Consider the following 18975-nt stretch of genomic DNA (forward strand, 5'->3'; position numbering starts at 1 on the left):
GGGGGGGTAGCCACGCCGCAATCCCTTCTCCTCCATTCTCCTCTCAGGATCTTGGGCACGCACGCACATGTGCCCGGCATGAGTTTAAGCCACCAGGTCCAGGACGCAAACTGCGGTCGACTACGTGGGAGTCCAGCGACATAGCCATTACGCTAACTGCTGGTCCCAGGTTTAGATCTTTGATCCACTTTGAGTTGATTTTTGTTAGTGGTGACAGGGGTTCAGATTCATCTTTCTGCAGGTGGATACCCAGAAACATTTCCAACACCATTTGCTAAAGAGGTTTCCCTTTTCCCAGTGGATTGACTGGTACCCTTTGTCATAGATAAATTGGCTGTATATTTTGGGGTTTATTTCTGGAGTCTCTACTCTGTTCCATTGGTCCTCATGTCTATTTTTGTGCCAATACCATGCTGGTTGGATTATCACAGCTTTGAAATATATTTTGGGTTCAGGGAGTGAGATGCCACATACTCCCATCTTCTTGCACAGGATGCCTTTAGCAAGATGGGGTCTTTTATGGTTCCAGACAAATTCCATGATTGTCTTTTCTAGATCTATAAAGAATGTCTCTTGTAATTTTATTGGGATTGCATTAAACATGTAAAGTAGACACTGATTTATCCAAGTATTTATTCTTACCAGTGTTTTATTGAGATAACAAGTTAAAGGCAATAAAATTTTTAACATTTTTTTAAGCAACATTTGTATGTTTGGAATAGTAAATACAGTTAGATATTGCAAATAATACTTTAGAAATTTAAATATTTGTGAAAGATTATGATATTGGATTTCTAATAGAAAACATAAACCATAGCAATCATGTCTTTCAGCACTAGATACTTATAATTTTATAGTTTCAGTAGAAAAAATAATACAAATTATTTTAATTTTGTCAGAGGACATGTATGCTCACTGGAGAGAGACACAGAGAGAGAAAGAGAGGGAATGTATAAAATCACCTCTCATAGCAAATGGTCATGTTGGAATCCCTTCTCCTCCATCTCTCCCTCCTTTGGGGACTTTGGGCACACAAACACACATGCACCCAGTTTGTTTGCAAAGCCACTGGGTCCAGGACTCGAACCACAAAGTCAGTCATGTGGGATCTAGCCACCTTAATCATCATGCCACTGGCTAGTCCTATATCATACTAATTTAAAATGAAATAGGTTTAAACATTGAAAGATATCTATACTTAGTAATGTGGTGATATGTCTATTCTCTTACATAAAACTATAAAAGTAAAATTCTGGTTATTGGATATTATATGATCCAATTTTTGTGAAAAAAATATATAACTGCATAGAAGTATAGATAATATATGTGATATTTTTATGTGCAGAAATAATGGGACCACACCATGGTAGTGTCATCCTGGTGTGTATGAACAGTTTTGACTTCTTAAATAATTCTCCTTTGATATGTATCACAAATACAGAATATTTTTGTTATCACAAACATGTAATACTATTGTCACTAGTGAAAAGAAATAAGGAAAATATGGGCAATTATAAAACAGAAGAAGTGGAAAGATCCAATATGCTCAACTTGTTTGTGCTTGGCTAAGTGCATCTGCTTCTTTTTCTTCTCTCTCTGTAGGCATAAATTCTAGTCATGACCTATAATATCAACCCAAATATAATTACAAATCTTAAAATTTTTAGTTCATTTATATTATTCAAAATGAACTTACTAAAGCTTCATAACTAATGTTTTATTTTTCCATTTTAAATAATTTAATGTCTAAAATTAGTTTTTAAAATATTCAATATACAGAGAATATATTATCTTCTCCTCTCTCAAACGTGATAAAATTTTTCGTTCAGCTTAGCTTCTCTGCAAAGCATTAATGAATTTCATTTTTGCCCTTTAGAAGAGCAGTTTGGGTCATGAATATTTTGGGAAATGGCTCAGCTGTTTAAATAACAATAATTGATTTTCCTGAGAAATTTTGCCTTCTGGAGTTTAACCATGCTCTAAGGCATATTTAATTTGTGGATTAGAGCTTTGAACAACACATTTGCCAGCACAATTACAGTGCGCTGCAGAAACTGTGTGCAAGGCAAAGAAAGAGAAGGTCAGCTCAAATGTTGCATGCAGTGTCAGTGAAGCAGGTGTGAAGGATATGTGATGAATGGCTAAGACACTGTTCACAAACTCGCTCATGTGTGTTTTGTATTTACTCATTTGAGAAATAGATATCACATGCCTACTGTGTTTCACACTCTCTACTAGACCCTAGTCTTACAGCTATGTGCCAATACAGACATGTCCTTTTCTCAAGGAACTATTAAGAATTAACCAAATAGAGAAGCTTTCTCACCTGACTACTATTTAACTAATATCTCTAATTCTCTGATACTCTCCTTTTTTAAATTTAATTTTATTTTTTTGAGAGATTTTCACTATAGGGCGTGTGCACTTGCCAGACAGAGAGAGACATAGAGACAGAAAGTGAGAAATCACCCCCCAGGGGGGATGCTCACGCCACAATCCTTTCTCCTCCATTCTCCTCTTGGAATCCTGGACATGCACGCACACGAGCCTGGTGTGAGTTTTAAGCCACTGGGTCCGGGATGCGAACCGCGGTCGACTACGTGGGAGTCCAGCAACATAGCCATTACGCTAACTGCTCGTTCCCTGTAAGATTTTTTTTAGAAGTGTGTACTTACCAAACAAAAAGAGACAGAGGGAAAGTGAGAAATCATCCCTCACAGGGTATGGCCACTGGGCAATCCCCTCCTCCATTCTTCTCTCAGGGCACACGTGCACATATGCCTGGTATGATTTTCAAGCTGCCAGATCCAGCACTTGAACCATATTAGGCTACATTGAAGTCCAATGCCTTAACCAGTACGCCACCTGCTGGTTGCTCTTTATTACTTTTTAAAACTTAGTAGTTGAGGGGGACCAGTAGTTAGCATAATGGCTATGTCGCTGAACTCCCATGTAGTCGACCACAGTTTGAGTCCTGGACATGGTGGCTTAAAACTCATGCCTGGCACTTGTGCTTGCATATCCAAGATCCGGAGAGGAGAATAGGGGAGAAGGGATTGCGACGTGGCCATCCTCCTGGGGAGTGATTTCTCGCTTTCTGTCTCTCTGTCTTTCTGGTGAGCGCACACGCCTTATAGCAAAAACCTCTCCAAAAATAAATAAATAAATAAATAAAGCTTACTAGCTGAGGTGCCAGCCATGGTGAACACTAGGTTGGAGGAGGTTACTCATTAATATGCCAACCTCCATTTGCTTCCTCCCCTGTATTGTGCACTTAGTTTAGTTTGTTCTTAAATCTATTTATGCCAGTTTTACTTGTTATTACAATTATGTAATTTAATTAGCTATAGTTTTAACAAACATAATATGAATGTGAAAGTAAGATTGTCCCTTTGAATTTTGTTTTATTATTATTTCAGAGGGTGCATTAATACATATGAGAGAGAGAAATGGAAGAGAGAGGAGAGAGAAAGCACCTCCTCCTCAGGGCCTAGTCACGTCACAGTCTTTTTCTTCCAGTTCCTAGCCCATCAGTATCCTGGGCGTGCAGGTGCACGATGACATGTAAGCTCTGCAGCCAGAACTTGAACTCTGGTCAGTTGTATGGGATCTGGTTTCCTTTGCATAGCACTTAATTCCTACGTTGCCAGGCTGACCCAGAGAGATGAGCACTCCGTAAAGGGTCTGGTCACACTGTGACTCCCTCCCTCTAGTCCTTCGGCCTATCAGATCCTGGACACTCAAGCAAGTATCTGACTTGTTTCAGACTAAGGAGGTCAAAGATTTAAACTCTGGTTACCATGCAGGATCTGGCTTCTCTTAAACAGCACATTACTGCTGCACCATAGAATTGCCCCCTTTGAAATCTAAGTGGAATGTTTTGAAAATTGATAAAAGGGAATTACTGGAAACAACCCGAAGATCTAGTATTCCAAGTCAGAGCTTTTGAGCAAATGACATTTGAGTCAAGATGTGTCAGATGTGAAGACCAACTAGGTAGAGGAAATACTAGGGGCGTGAGTGGAAGAAGCTTTGAAAAAAAAAAAAAAGGCATGTGAAGTGCTTTTATATAGTAAAAGTTCTATGACATTTTTGACAAAAAGGCTACAGAAGTAAGGAGAGGAAGAAGAGCAGTAAAATGATGTATTAGGATAGGAAGGGCCAGATCACACAATACTTTGAGAGCCACATTAAAGACTGGTCTTGACCTAAGTACACCAGAAAGCCTTTGAAGGGCACAAAATGTTATGACTGGACCTTCATATTAAAAAATTTTCTCTAGCTCTACAATGTACAACAGGCTGTGGGAAGAAATGATGAAGGTAGAGCAACAAGTTAGAAATTTGTTGGAGGAAGGACCAGCAATTAGTATAATGGCTATGTCACTTGACTCCCATGTAGTCGACCGTGGCTTGAGTCCCAGACCCAGCAGCTTAAACTCACGCCAGGCGAATGTGCATGCGTGCCCAAGATCCCGAGACGAGAATGGAGGAGAAGGGATTGCGGCATGTCCATCCCCTCAGGGGGTGATTTCTCACTTTCTGTTTCTCTCTGTCTTTCTGGTGAGGGCACGCACGCTATAGTAAAAACCTCTCAAAAAAAAAAAAATTGTTGGAGGGGACCAGGTAAAGGGTAGAAGACTTGGTTGGTAGTTATTGTGATCCATTGAGGTAGATGTATTCCATAGTCTTGAGAAATGAATAATTCATTCTTTATACCATATGCATACACATTTATCTCCCTCGCATGAAGTAATACAGTTATGGCACATTTTAAAACCAATATTCAGTCTTGTCACCATTATATGTAAATATGTGCTTCATAATTGAGCCATGTAACAGATCATATTTTTAATATAAATTTTTCCATGATGTTAATAATTTTTTTTGCTATTTTCTTAATTATTTTAAAACTAAAACTAATAAATTGTCATAATCTCTCTCAGAGCTATGGAAACTTCCTCAATCAGTTCAAACTATATCAGGTCCGATATCTTCTTTTGAGGATATCCCAACTGGTGCACTTCAGTCTGCCATAAATGCTTTCTAGTCTTGCAACACAGCTACTATATTCCTATCTCCCTTTACCTTCATTTTGGGAATTCCTTTTACCTTCGCCTTATGTAATTGCATCTGTGTTTTCTTCTTTTCTTGGTTAATTTTCTTGCTTTGTTTAGCCCCTGAAGGATGGGGTATAGGAAAGCATACTTGGGAAAACTTTGTATGCTAGAAGCTGGGACATCCATGTTCTTCTGTTCTTGGACACTGGGGAGCTTAGTTCTCGGCTCTTTGGACTCTGGAACTTAACTTCAGAGGTTGGCCCTCTCTCAAGGGTTCAAACTTGAATTGAATGACATCAATAGCTTCCCTGGTTCCCCAGCTTGAAACAGTAGATTGTGTCTTTGTGGCCTCCCTAATCAAGTGAGCCCAATTCTCATAATCTCCACTTCTATATCTGAATATATCCCATTTGTTCTGTTTCCTTGGAGAGTCTTGACTAATACATTTTTATTCCTACTTGTCTTAAAATAATGTACTTTGATATGGACATTTTAATTTCATATTCTAGATACCTCATAGTACCTCTCAACCTAGAAATGGCTGTCTATAAGTTCTAGAAATTTTATTTACTATTCTTTGTATATTTCTTCCTTTGGGTTTTTCTGGTGTCATCTTTTGAAACTCCTATAGATCATAAAGAGTAGTCTTTCTATTATAATTTAATTCACTTATTTTCTCATAGTTTTTCATCATCTCATTTTTTTTCCTTTTTGCTTTGTTTCCTGGGAGATTTACCCTATATTTTCTTCCATGTTTTATTAAATGTTAAATATCTTTATTATATTCTTAATTTCAAGGAACCCTGTTTTCCTACCTAAGTATATATTTTTTAAATATCAAGTATATATATTTTCTATGTTTTAGGCAATAATATATTATTTCTCTTATAATGTTAACTTTAAATATTTTTCTTTTATTCTTTCTCTTTCTTTTTTCCTTTCTTCTTTTTCTCTTCCTCCCTTCCCTTTTTTCCCTTCCTTCTTTTCTTTCTTCTTTCTTAAAATTTTCTTTTGTTCCCTGCATCAGCATTATCTCTGTTTTTTTGTTGTTGTTTATTTGTTTGTTATACAAATTACAGATCTTATGAATGTATGATGATACCTTAAAAACATTAATTATAATGAGTTAGAAACTAATTTATGACTTAGAAGCTCCCAGTTTTATGAAATTAGGACCTCTGGTCTGATGGGCTTATTTTAGGACTATAGCATGAGAGAAAAACCTTTGCATTGTGTAATTACAGATATATTTTTTTAGAGTCTGTCAGTTCTCACAGAAAGAATCTTCTATTTTTCCCCCCCAAGGGACTACAAAGGCGTGATTTAAACAAACGTGTGCCCACTCTTGTTGCAATTAGAGAAATACCTTAGAGTCAGAAATTTTAGCAAGCAGACTTCCCTTTACTCCCTCCTTTATGAGTATAATGTGTCTGCTTTTCTGTTCCAGTTTCTCCAGATAGTAAGTCATCTGTCTTCTTAGAATGGAAGAGTGGTGGTCATCCTTATGGCCGCAATAGGACTATGGTTCCCACTAGGCATTTTTGCTTTTCTCCAAAATAAGTAAATACTGTCTGTTATGACTATGTTTTAATAAAGACAAATATACCCTAGGCTGAACGATGCTCACATTTTCATTCTGATTGCAAAATAAATTAAATATTTTCGTGACCCATAGAAGTATCATAGGCTCTAAGCAGCATACCTGTCCTACCTATTAGTCCAGATCATCCATCCTAATTAACATATTTTTATTCAAGTTGCAAGCCAATTCCCAGTTCTCAACCCTACCACCACCCTTCTACCTTGGCAGATCTATGGTGCCTCCATTTCTTTCCACTTTTATATTAGCTTCATTATGAGGGCAGAGTATTCGCATTTCTCTGCTTTGAGAAGTCCTTACTTCTTGTTCATTAGCTTTCAAGTGTCTAAAATTTGATAGCATCTGTCATCTGCTGTTTCCTCCCCTTTTGTGATGTTTATTCATGTACCTTTATTCTAGTAAAAGTTGATTTAATGTGGGCCTGGAGATAAATGCCTTTGCATAATGCAAATTCTCCCTGAAAGTTAGCTATCTGCAGACAATGCCAGCGGAGCAATGCCCTCCAGGTTGTGTAACTTGGCAGTTTGAGAGTGTAAAAACATCTTTGAACATAACAAGAGAACAGAAGAGTCACTGTTTTGTGTACAAGCAGTGAGCTCAGCTTGTTTTTCAGTTTTACATTTTTTTTTAGAGAGAGTTTTTTGCTATAGGGCACATGTGCTCGCTGGAGAGACAGAAAGAGACAGAGAGACAGAAAGTGAGAAATCAACCCTCAGGGGGTATGGCCAGGCTGCAATTCCTTCTTCATTCTCCTCAGGATTTTGGGCATGCACGCACATGCACAGGCACCTGGTGAGTTTAAGCTACCTAATCACAGCGGCATAACTACTACGCCATCTGCTGGTCCTAACCTCAGTTTTACATCTTATCCCCACTTTCCTCCATGTCGAGAGCCTGTCCAGCATTCTGCCATGTAAATCTTCTCTAGTGGACGCTGTGGCTTCCTCTGCCCCTCGTCAGTCAGCATTCTCTCTTCTACTTTCTCTCCTGTAGAAATTTGTTAAAATCGCCTTTATTGATTGATAGTTTCCTCATTGCTTTCTTCATTATTGTAAAGGTATGCCTTTGTAAAATTTTTACGGTATGATTTTAATGGTTTCTTGGAAGGGAGATGAGATAAAAATCATATGTTCAGACACTCATTTTGTACTAGAAGCTCCTAAATAAAATTTTAAAGTAAGATCATTATGGGTGAAGAAAATAAATGTAATTAATAGTCTCAATGACCTCCAGAAAGGAAAAAAAAATACCTGAATCCTGGCATGCATGTGGTCTACACATAGAGAGAAATTAAATTTTCTCAGAATTTTGAAATGGATATAATCTCTTAGAATGAAACACATTGGAAACAGTTGGGGAAATTAAATTTTCTCAGAATTTTGAAATGAATTTAATCTCTGAGAATGAAACACATTGGAAACAGTTGTAATGATTAACTCTGAATAGAAATATGCTATTGCACCCTCATTCCGATGGAAAACAAATAAGGTAAAACACACACAATTACATGGAAAATAAAAACAAAGCCAATGGAAAAATTATATGATATAAAATAGTCGTATCTAATAGTCATATCATTGAGGAAGAAAAGTGCTTTCAAAGATTTTTACAGAGAGAAATTTGAATCAAGGAATTTGTACTATTCTTTTACCTCAAGAAGGAAAACAAAACAAAGCAAAATAAGTTATGTGTTAGAAGGAGATGTTAGTAAGCTTTAAATATAACATCATTAAACGTCCTTGAGAAAAGAAATTTATGGCACAAGAGTGAAATGTTTTTATAATTTTAAAATTGCTCAGAAACAACTTCCTAATGCTAAAGTGCTAAATTTAAGTAGAGGTAGAACATCTATCACAAATTATTTTTACTATTAGTGATAAATTATATTATGAATTATACTTTTTTCAAGAGAAATTTAAAACTGTAGAACCTATAAAGAGCTTATTTCCAGAGGGGAAAAAAATGACCACATAAAATGCTCATTTAAAACTAAAGAAGTAGAAAAAGAAAGAAGCAACACCTCTCCCCCAATGGAATGAAACAAAATCAGCTGCAAACACAGTGGACATTAATCTAACTACACGACTTTTCACTTTGGGACCAAACTGAGGTCGTGTGTTCTGCTGACATTGTGCTTTACAGCTGGGATTGCATGAGGTGCTTGGCTCTAACTCTCAGTCCAACCTAAAAGGCTGGTGGCATGTACCTATAATCCCAGCAACTTGAGAGTCTGTGGCAGGAGAATCGTAACACAGTAATAATCTGGGAGGAAAAAAAAGAGAAAAGAAGAGATGGTCAGAATGGATGACAGAAAGAATACAACCATATGTGTCTAAAAGAAACTGACTTTAAATATAAACCTTCAAATAGGCTAAAGGACAAAGGTTAGAGAAAGACAGTCCATGCTAATGTTAATCAAAATAAAGCAGAAGGGAATCCACGGGAAAAACAAACAAACAAACAAACAGAAAACAGCTTATATAATAACACAAAAATAAAAATGAAGAGTTATCTGCTGATGATAATGTATATGATAATGTCTTTGACTTGACTAATTTACTGCATTTGTACTAGGAGAAATCATTTTATACACTGGAAAGATGTACAGTAATTAAATGTAAATTAAAATAAATAAAGTGGCATCTTAAAAAAAGGGAGAACATTGGGACCAGCAGCTGGTGTAATGGCTATGTCACTGGACTCCCATGTAGTTGACTGCAGTTTGAGTCCCAGACCTGGTGGCTTAAACTCACGCTGGGTGCATGTGCATACATGCCCAAGATCCCTAGAGGAGAATGGAGGAGAAGGGATTGAGGCATGGCCATCCCCCTTAGGAAGTGATTTCTCACTTTCTGTCTCTCTGTCTCTTTCTTTCTTGTGAACATAAGTGCCCTATAGAAAAATCTCTCCAAAAAAGGGGGGGGGGGCAGAACAAAGAAAATTATTAGACATAGAGAGACATTATATAGAAGTAAAGCAGTTAATTCTCCAAGAAGATAAAGCAATACCAAACACATAAACCTAAGAAAAGAGCCAAAGCACATGAGCCAAAATTGAGACTTGAAAAGACAACTTCACTATTACAGCTAGAGACTTAAACACCTTCTTTTAATAACTGATAGATCAAGCAAGAAGGGGGAAATAAAAAGCATAAAAGTGACCTCAAGTTCAACATAAATCAATTTTCTCTCATTACATATATAGAAGACACCATCCGTAGAATCCATTGACAGAATACAACAGTGGGACATACTTTCTGTTCAAGCTCATGAGAGCTTTCACTATTGTAGATCTCATGCTATGTCATAAATCATACTTTTACAAATTTAAGGTAATATCAATTATACAAAAAAAAACAAGTCTATTCTTAATTGTCTTAGCTCAGGTTACTATAAGAAATTATCATAAGTTAAGTGGTTTAAACAGTAAATACTTATTTCATACAGTTTTGGAGGCTATGAAGTCCAAGATCAAGAAGCTGGAATATCTGGTGACTAGTGAGAGACCATTTCCCAATTTACAGAAAGCTGTTTTGTCATTATGTCCCCCCATGGTGAAAAGAAACCTACACAGATCACTGGCATCTTCTTCTAAAGCACTGATTCTATTCATGAAGGTTCCCTACTTCATGACCTAATTATCTAACAAAAGTCCTCATGCTATCACACTGGACTCAGAACTCAACATATGAATTTAAGGGGGATACAAAATTCAGTTAATTTAATCAGTTATTCCCTTTCCTGCAGTTGATCCATACATAGAGATCAATTGTTCAAGAATTTAGAAATAAATCTAGTCTCAGGGAATAAAATATATTACAAAAGGTCTAGTTAAAAGGGATGGACAGTGATGCAGTGGTAAAATATGATGCTCTAAAGGCTGACCCACATGGAAATGTTCTAGGTTCGTTACAGAGACCTCCTTGAGTAAGCTGGTACATATATTCACATGATTCAGGGCTAGTAAAGGCTGGTGGTGGATTGCTATATCAAGACCAAGTGCTGTCTTTCTGTTTCTGTTTCTCTCTCTCTTTCTCTATCATTCATTGAAGAAATAAATAAATAAATAAACGTAAGAAAAAGAAACACTGTAGTGAGAATGAAGACTATGTGGGGCTAAGTTAGAAACAGTAACAAAATGATGGCTGAAAGAAATTCTCAATTATTTTAAAATTAAAATACTCCTAAGAAACCCTTGAGTAAATAAAGATTATCAAGAAAAATTTTTTAAAAATGCCTAACTATATGTAAGAACAAACTTCTCAGGGAAAATTAGGACTAAAACAAAAAGAAAGAAAGTAATTAGAAATAGATAAGAAATCAATGCAATTTAAAGTAAAAAATAAAACAAACAAAAAAACACAAAGTCTACTATTTTTGGAGAAGATCATGAAAACTGATTCACTTTGATAAACACTAAAGAACAGAGAAAATATAAAGTTCCAGTATCAGAAATGAGGGGAAGGGGAAAAAGTCATGATTACTTTTGTCTGGTGAATCACATATATTTGGGTTTAGAAATAAACACATTAATTATTATTTCTGCAGAATTGGTTATTTGAGTGAACAATAATGATGATCATGAAGAGACCAGAGAGGAACTGAAGATTTTCCAAGGGGTTATTTCAAGCCCAGTTCCTGATAACAGTACAGTGGGCCTTTTGAGCCCCCTCCAGCCTCAAGCTTCTCCTCAGGGGAGATTTTTGAGCGCCCAGGGGATGAAGACATCAAGGATCTTGAAAAACAACCAAGTGACTTTGTATATTGGAATAAGCACCAAATGGAAAGACCTTCTACAACCCTGATGGAAAGAACCCTACCAGGTTTGTAAATATTATCTCTGTGGTTTTTAAACCTGTGGAATTATTCACAAATACTTGTTCTGATCTTGGTTCTGTGAGAAAACATGATGAAAACCTACAAAAACACTAGGAGAAGAGTTCCTATTTTATGAAAGTTGGCTGTGAGATTTTTTTGCAATACAGAGTTTACTTATGGAAGTAGAACATAGAATCAGACGAGGTCATGCTCGTTTGGCAACGGAAGTAGAACATAGAATCAGTCGAGGTCATGCTCACTTGGCATTATCTCAGAATCAGCAGTACTCTGGAGCAGCTGGCTCCACAGGCAAAAATGAAGAAAAAATTCAAGTTCTGACAATAAAAAAAAAAAAAAAATTCAATGTACTCCTGCAGCATACTGAAGAATTAGAATCTGAAGGAAAGGTAGAAGTCTAGGAAATGATAAAATTAGTAGAACAGTTAAAAGAAAGAGAATTGCTTAAATCTACAACCTAAACAATTGAAAATTGTGCTGCCTAAGAAAAACAAATGGAAATCTGTGTAGTGTGTGGAGCCTTTTTGATAGCGGGAGATGCACAATTTCAGGTTGTTGACCATTTTATGGGAAAACAAACAAACAAAAAAAAACAAAACACCTGGATTATGCCAAAATTAAAGCCATTATAGAAGAATTGAAAGAGAAGTTAATAAAAAGAACTGAAGAACATAATCATGATGAACACCTAAAGAAGCAAGAAAGGGAAGAAAGAGAAACAGCAGGAGAGATAAAGAGAAGAAAGAGAAAGGAAAAGACACAAAAAATAGGAAGAAAGAGAAAAAGAAAGGGCTTGAGACAAAGAAGAAAGAGCAGTCGTTCATGAAGCAGGCACTCAAGCTGAACATCTGACCAAAGGGGCAGCAGATCTCAGGACCACACAGTAGAGGAACAAGGTGAAGCAGAAGTAGAGGTTGAAGAAGAAGCAGAAGCCATGACAGGTTAGAAAGAAAGCATAGATCTCACAACTGGGATCAAAGGTCAAAAAGCTGAAATCGAAAATCATATAAACACACACAAGATCCTAAGTTGGGACAAGGAACAAGATAGAAAATCCAAGGGGAAAGAAAAGAGATTTGATGAAAAAAAAAAAAAAAAAAGTAGTGTCAAGTCCAGTAGTCTAGAAAAACAGTGAAGACATAAACATTGAATTGAAAGAAAGTGATACAACAAATAAGGTCAATGGGGCCAGTGAAGACATTAAATCCAAAGGTGACACTCAATCCAATTAAAACCAACCTGATAAAACCTCAGATCAGACAAAGGAGTACTTTTCAAAGATTTTTGAAGAGGTACTGAAAATGGCACATAGTGAAGACCAACATTAAAGTGAGGTGAAAGTATAGCAGCTAAGAAACGATATGAAGTTCAGATAGTAATTTTTTTTTTTTTGGAGAGGTTTTTGCTATACGGCGCATGCACTCGCCAGAAAGACGGAGAGAGACAGAGAGATAGAAAGCGAGAAATCACCCCCCAGGGGGGATGGCCACGTCACAATCCCTTCTCCTCCATTCTCCTCTCGGGACCTTGGGCACACACGCACACGGGCCTAGTGTGAGTTTTAAGCCACTGGGTCCGGGACGCGAACTGTGGTTGATTACATGGGAGTCCAGCAACATAGCCATTACACTAACTGCTAGTCCCAGATAGTAATTTTTTTTATTAAAAACTAATTCAGGACTGATATGATCCACCACATTTCAGAACATGTGTTAATAGCATATATGACTGAAAACTTATGGTCTGCATCATATATTTTTTTAAGACTTAAGACTTTTTACGAGATACTACCTAAATGTGTGTCTTGCTGAGTATTTAATTGAAAGCTTTCTTTCTTTGACTTTGAAAACAGAATTAAACATTAGTATTTGAGTAAATCAGACAAAATGAGATCCAATTTTTTAAAAAAAAAAGGTTTTTGCTATTCTTTTTGCTATTGCTGCCACAATCCCTTCTCCTCCATTCTCCTCTCGGGATCTTCCACACGTACTCATGCCCAGCGTGAGTTTAACCACGGTCGACTCCATGGGAGTCCAGCGACATAGCCTTTACACTAACTGCTGGTCCCCCATTTTTACAGCTCTGCTATACTGAGCCTGTGGATTTAGAAGTAAAAATAAAGCATATCTGACTTTCTGCTATAAGTTGATTGTCTCTGTCATTAAAAATTTTAATAATATTTTTCTAATAATATTATTGACTCTGGAAAATAAAAGAAATGAGGAAAGCCCTTCCCATTGATTGTATGGACATAAAAACATCATGAAATAATACTTGCTACAAATAACGTTAGATGCACAAATTAGATTTCTTAGACAAAATGGACTAATTTATTGAAAGACAGAAAACTACCAGAAGTCACAAAATAAGAAGTAGATTAAAGGAACAGATCTAAATTTACAAATTAAATTGATTCAATAATGGCTATTACTCCAAAAAAGAAAGCTTCAGGTCCAGGGTTTCACTAGTATATTCTAGCCAACATTTAAAGAATAAATAGTATGCACTATCCATATCCGGAAGTAGAATCAGAGATAACACTTTGCAACTCTATGAGGCCAGGAACATTTTAGCAACACAACCAGATGAAAACATTATAAGGAAACTACAAACCAGTATCTCTCATGAACATGAAAGCAACAATATTCAACGATATGTTAGCAAATTGAATAAGACAATGTATAAAAAAGTACACAGCACAACCAAGTGGGCTTTATTGAAGATATGTAAGACAGGTTTAGTATTTGAACATTGATCAATGTAATCCACCAGATCATAAGACCATAAAAATATGGTCACATGAGCATATCAATTGACATAGAAAAATTAATTTAAAAATCCATCAGCCATACATAAATAAAAAAAAAACATGAAGTGTAAGAGAACTTTCTTAACTTGAAAAAAATGAATACTTAATAGTGAGAGGCAGCATATAAGGACACATTTTCTAATTATCTCTACTAAACATCAAATATGTGTTCAATATTTTGACAAATAAACCTTTTTTAAAGGTTTTTACCATAGGGTGCATTTATTTGTGAAAGAGAGAGAAATAGTGAGAGATAAAGTGAGAAATCACCCCCTAAGGGGAATGGCCCTGCCACAATCCTTTCTCCTCCATTATCCTCCTGGGATTTTTGACACACACACACACACACACACACACACACATACACACACTGCATGATTTTCAAGCCACTAGATCCAGGATTTAAACTGCTGTCAACCATGTGGGAATGCAGTGCCTTAACCACTACTCCACCTGCTGGCCCCTGACAAATGTACTTTATTAGCTAAAGTGTGCATATAGAATCTGGGTGTGGGAAGTGTGAGAATGTCCTGTACAATTTTCACAATTCTCTTGCAATTTCCAACTATTTTAAAACAAAAAGTTTATTTAAAAAAGTAAAAACAAGTAATTTGTGAAGATGATTACTTGAGTATTTATAACACTGTTTTCTGTGTTTATGAGTAAATATGAATAAATGGTGGTTATGAAAGAATATGAACAAATTTAGAAAACCATCATAGAGAAGTTCAGAGAATGAAAGAAAGCACTATCAAACTTCTTATCTTGTAGAATTTAGACAGAATTGACTTACACATGTGTACATAGATGATAGATTAGATAGCTAGATGATAGACAAAGTTGAAAGTGTAGTTACATTATAATGCATATATCTGTGTGTATATACATATATATATATATATGTGTAATATATATAGAGAGAGAGAGAGAGAGAGAGAGAGTTCTATACAATTTTACATCTTTTATGTCTATATAATCACTACCTTGGAGTAAAGTAAGGAAAAATAACATGTTGCTACTGCTTATTTTTGCCACTTTAAGAATGGTTAAAGTTAGGGACCAGCAAATGGCCTAATGTCTATGTTGTTGTACTGCCGTGTAATTGGCCATGGTTTGAGTCAGAGATCTAGCAGCTTAAAACTCATACTGGGCACTTGTGTGTGCATGCCTCAAGAAACATCAAGAGGAGAATGGAGGAGAAGGGATTGCAGTGTGGCCATCCTCCCTGAGGGATGATGTCTTCTCACTTTCTGTCTCTCTCTGTTTCTCTGGTGAGTACACACCCTATAGCAAAAATCCCTCTTCAAAAAAAAAAAAGAATGCTTAAAATCAGTTTTCTTTATTGATTCAGGGAACATCTTATTAATAGTCTCGTATATGGCAGAAGTAAAGCATTATTGGTTACTTTATAAATGAATAACCAAACTTGAAGGCTGAGACTAGTCCTGAATCTAATGATTCCAGCCTCTTTCAAGTGTGTGTGTGTGTGTGTGTGTGTGTGTGTGTGTGTGTGTGTGGCTAGAGAAGGGTGAAAATTCAGCAGAAGATAAATGTAGAGCAGGTCTTTTCATTCTTTCTGTTTGCACAAATCTGAGTTTAGGGATTGTGTTTGTATCTAACCTAAGTGGTCTAAAATCCATCTTGTAAAGCATTGCTGGCAATTGCTGTCTTCCGTATTTCTAGCTCCTCAGGAACAAGCCCACTCTGATCCCAGCTCACAGTGTGTGACCTTAGTCTCTGGGTTCAGTCAATACCACATTCTCTAGCTCAGGGGTAGAATGACTTCCTGCTATGACTTATTTCTGGGTTAATTTAATGATCCCATGGGTGCTTATGTCACCTATGCAGCTAGTTTTCTGTACTTAAAATCTCTGTTTTAAATACCTAACAATTGTTCCTATTTCCCTTATTAGAGCCTGATAAATTATAGAGATTAATTCTGAATATTATTGAATTTTTGCATGTTCATTGACTTCATTCCCTGCTGCTTAAGCGTACTTGACCTTTAAGACTATAATTTAGAGAACTGACAACCAGTGGCAACACCAGTGGAACAACAGATTTACTGGTGCAGCAAAATAAGAAATGCACTGGACTTAAAAGATGTTACAGAGAATACTACCCAGGAGCCATGGGTCATAGAGAAGTATGTTGAGGGGCCAGCAGGTGGTGTGGTGGTTAAGGAGCTGGACTCCCACATGAACAACCAGTTTAAATCTTGGACCTGGTGGCTTGAAAATCTTACCAGGTGCGTGTGCACATGTGTGTCCAAAATCCCAGGAGGAGAATGGAGGAGAAGAGATTGTGACATGGCCATCCCCTCTAGGGGTGTGATTTCTCATTTTAACTCTCTCCATCTTTCTCTGTCTCTCTCTGGAGAGTGCATGCACCCTATAGCAAAAACATTAAAAAAAAAAAAGAAAGAAAGAAGTATGTTGATAAATGTCCTGAGTTCTTGCCTATTTTGATATCTGGATAAGGCATTTAATGTATTAAATTGCTTCTTTTAGAATTTTGGTTGTCATTACTTTCTAATTCCCCTATTCATTTGAGTGATCAAATAATAATAATAATAATAATAAACAACTTACTGGGACCAGCAGTTGGTATAATGGCTATTCCACAGGAATCTCATGTAGTGGATCATGGTTTGAGTCCTGGACCCGGTGGCTTAAACTCATGCCGGGTGCATGTGCGTGCATGCCCAAGATCCTGAGAGGAGAATGGAGGAGACAAAATTGTGACATGGCCATCTCCCCCTGGGGTGGGGGGGGCACTTCTTGCTTTCTGCCTCTGTCTCTCTGTCTTTCTGGTGAGCACATGTGCCCTATAGCAAAAACTTCTCAAAAAAAAAAAAAAAAAGAAAAAGAAAAAGAAAAAGAAAAAAACTTATCAAGTAAATTAGGAAAATTGCAACCCAGGATTAGCTAAATCACTTGCCATTTCTGTTAGTCAAGATTACATTCTGGGGCAAGCAGGTGGCATAGGGGTTAGGGTGTTGGACTCCTACATGGCTGGTTGTGGTTCAATTCTGGGATCTGAGAGCTGAAATTCACACCAGGCATGTGTATGTGCACACACACCCCCAAAATCTTGAGAAAAAAATGAAGGGATTGTGATATGGCCATCCCCCCACCGGGGCGGCGATTTCTTACTTTCTCTCTGAGTGTCTAGGAAGTGCATGTTCCTTATAGCAAAAATCTCTTTAAAACAAAAGAAAGACTACATTCCCATTATCTGCAATTCTTCATAATAAGCCAATGATTTGAACAAAACTATATAATTTCTGACATGTTTCTTACCTCATTTTGATCTTTAGTTTCTTTCTATATAAGATAATAATTATTATGAGCTATTTACTGGGTAAAATAAAAATTTTGAATAAGATAGCATATAGATTCCTTTCTTCACTTAAAAAATTTACTGCAATGTGAAGCAGTTGGTAAGAACTCGATAAATTTTAATCATTCTTTGATAGTATTTTCTGAGGAGGTAATTATTCCTTTTAACTTCATAAGATGCTTCAGAAATGACTGCTGGAAAAGGATAACAAGCATGTGTGAAAGATTAGAATATATTGCACAAGATTCAAACCATATAAAGGTGAACACGTTTCACATATTTGAAGTGGGAAGAAGGGGCGATCAACAAGTGGCATGGTGGTTAAGGGCTCTGGACTCCCACATGGCCAATTGTGGTTCGAGTCTCAGACCTGGCAGCTTACTCTCTCTTCCTCTCTCTCTCTCTCCTTTCTCTCTCTCTCTCTCTCTCCTTTATCTCTCTCTCTTTCCCCTCTGGTCAAATTAAAATAAATAAATGAATAGATAGGTAGATAATAAAGTTAAATAAAATAATTCTTAAAAAATAGAAGTGGGATGAAGGAATGGTTAAGAATAGTTCCAGAGATCTGATGTACACCATTGTGTCTATGGTTAACAATATGGTATTATATACTTACCATTTTAAGAGGCTAGATCCCATGTTAAGCATTCTGACTAACACACATGCACACACAGGAACACAAGGCAACTTTTGGAAGTGATGAATATGTTCACTAACTTGACTGTGGTAAGTGTATGCATAAGTCCAAAGCACACTAAATTATATGCATTAAACATGCATTTTTATTTTTTGACATTAGTTGTAGTCCAATAAAGCTGCTGCAGAAAAGAATTGCTGTGAGGGCATCTCCACTTTAGTGCTGTTACAAAATCACCATCATGACCAACAGGCAGGAGAAATAGCAAGGCTGCATTGCTTTTCTTTTTTTCTTTCCTGCCAGTCTACCCAGACCTCTTTTAGTAATGTTTTTGTGACTAAACACAATAAACAGATTTAATTTGACATTATGAAAGAACAGCTTCTATTTAAAATAGCTTCTATTTTGAAGCTTTATATTTGCTTATTAAATGTACATGAATAGAATAAAGTAATTCATAGCACTGTACTTAGAGAGCCATTTTAATAATTTAGTGTTTTAGTTTATAAATAGTTTTAATCTTCTAAACATCTAATCCAGATGTCCTTGACTACCATAACAAATAATGGTACAATTTTTCTCTTTCTTTAAACTTTCTATTGAAATATAGTATATATAAAGAAGAGTGTATATTCACTGTGACAGATCAATGAATTTTTACAAAGTGAAACTATAGCCAGAAATCATGGAATT

The 18975-nt window shown here is 36.4% G+C and overlaps 2 long non-coding RNA genes and 1 pseudogene across 2 annotated transcripts in view; 2 read left to right on the top strand and 1 right to left on the bottom strand.

Annotated features, from left to right (window-relative positions):
• The window catches only part of LOC114005522 (uncharacterized), a 66999-nt gene that overhangs the window by 45528 nt on the left and 2496 nt on the right, over positions 1-18975 (top strand). The window contains exon 3 of the long non-coding RNA XR_003547368.1: positions 11207-11481. This is a non-coding gene — a long non-coding RNA (uncharacterized LOC114005522). The remainder of the gene's footprint in view (positions 1-11206; positions 11482-18975) is intronic.
• LOC102484307 (uncharacterized) lies at positions 1140-9119 on the bottom strand. The gene is made up of 3 exons (XR_337018.2): positions 8866-9119; positions 7511-7646; positions 1140-1622 (listed from the first exon to the last, which is right to left on the bottom strand). It is a non-coding gene; the product is annotated as an uncharacterized LOC102484307 (long non-coding RNA).
• Positions 11541-12899, top strand: LOC102484592 (luc7-like protein 3 pseudogene; annotated as a pseudogene).

This window comes from Tupaia chinensis, unplaced genomic scaffold (assembly GCF_000334495.1).
Source record: "Tupaia chinensis unplaced genomic scaffold, TupChi_1.0 Scaffold143927_1, whole genome shotgun sequence".
NCBI classification, from domain to species: Eukaryota; Metazoa; Chordata; class Mammalia; order Scandentia; family Tupaiidae; genus Tupaia; species Tupaia belangeri.